Raw genomic sequence first — 1594 nt, 5'->3', positions numbered from 1 at the left:
AATAAGGACACATGCTCCACTATGTTCATAGCAGCCTTATTTATAATAGCCAGAAGCTGGAAAGAACCCATATGTCCCTCAACAGAGGAATGGATACAGAAAATGTGGTACATTTACACAATAGAGTACAACTCAGCTATTAAAAACAATGAATTTATGAAATTCTTAGACAAATGGATAGATCTGGAGGATATCATCCTGAGTGAAGAAACCCAATCACAAAAAAACCACAAATGATATGCACTCAGCCATAAGTGGATAATAGCCCATAAACTCAGAATATCCAACATATAATTTGCAAAACACATGAAACTCAAGAAGGAAGACCAAAGTGTAGATACTTTGATCCTTCTTAGAAGGGGGAACAAAATACTCATGTATGGAGTTACAGAGACAAAGTGTGGAGCAGACTGAACTAATGACCATTCAGAGACTGCCCCACCCGGGGATCTATTCCATATACAACCACCAAACCCAGACATTATTGCATATGCCAGAAAGATTTTGCTGACAGGACCCTGACATAGCTCTTCTTGCGAGGCTATGCCAGTGCCTGGCAAATACAGAAGTGGATGCTCACAGTCATCTATTGGATGGAACACAGGGCCCCTAATGAAGGAGCTAGAGAAAGTTCCAAAGAGCTAAAGGGGTCTGAAACCCTATAGAAGGAACAACAATATGAACTAACCAGTACTCTCAGAGCTTTGTCTCTAGTTGCATATAGCAGAGGATGGCCTAGTCAGCCATCAATGGGAGGAGAGGCTCTTGTTCTTGTGAAGATCATAAGCCCAAGTACAGGGAAATGTCAGGGCCAGGAGGAGGGAATGGGTGGGTTGAGGAGCAGGGCAGGGGGAGCTATAGAGGGCTTTGGGGATAGCATATGAAATGTAAATGAAGAAAATATCTAAGAAAAAATAAAAGTATGCATAGATACAGTGTCTTTCAACAATAGCAGGCTATTATCTTTTAGGGAAATGGCATCAATAAGATAATGTATGATCCCGTCATTATATGCAACATTAGCTGCTGAAGTCTATAACCTGACAGACATAGATAAAGCCAATTCCTCTTGATTCAAATTTCTGAATGTACTTAACTAGATCAATGAAGTTTGGTTTAACATAACCTCCCCAGGTGGTATACCCACCAATCTGGATTATTTTTATTCACATGCATGACTTAATTTACCCTGGGGAATTATAAATTACACTATCAGAAGCTTGTTCATAATGATGACCCCTGCAGATAATTCCCTTAAACTACAGTGTATGAGCTAGCTATTGTCTACACTATTTAGCCCTGAAGTGTACACAGTAAACTGTTCTTCCTGTTCTGATTTGAAGGAAGAAGCCATGCTCCACATGCAAGTACTTCACCTTCTACTGCAAAGGGCAGTACATTACATGACTAAAATGAGCAATTTTAAAACTCTCTTGTGGTACAGCCATTTAACTAATGAATTACGAAGTTTAGCAAGGTAGAGGAAGAGACTAGGATCCAGGTGCCAACATACACTTGGATTGTGTCTCAGAAACAATTTTATAAAAAAGATGAAGCTGTTAGTCCACTTTTTTTGTTTGTTATTTAAAAAAAA

The sequence above is a fragment of the Mus caroli genome, chromosome 17, assembly GCF_900094665.2.
Source record: "Mus caroli chromosome 17, CAROLI_EIJ_v1.1, whole genome shotgun sequence".
Lineage (NCBI taxonomy): Eukaryota > Metazoa > Chordata > Mammalia > Rodentia > Muridae > Mus > Mus caroli.
The sequence above is the reverse complement of the archived record's forward strand: the minus strand, read 5'-3'. Positions refer to the sequence as shown.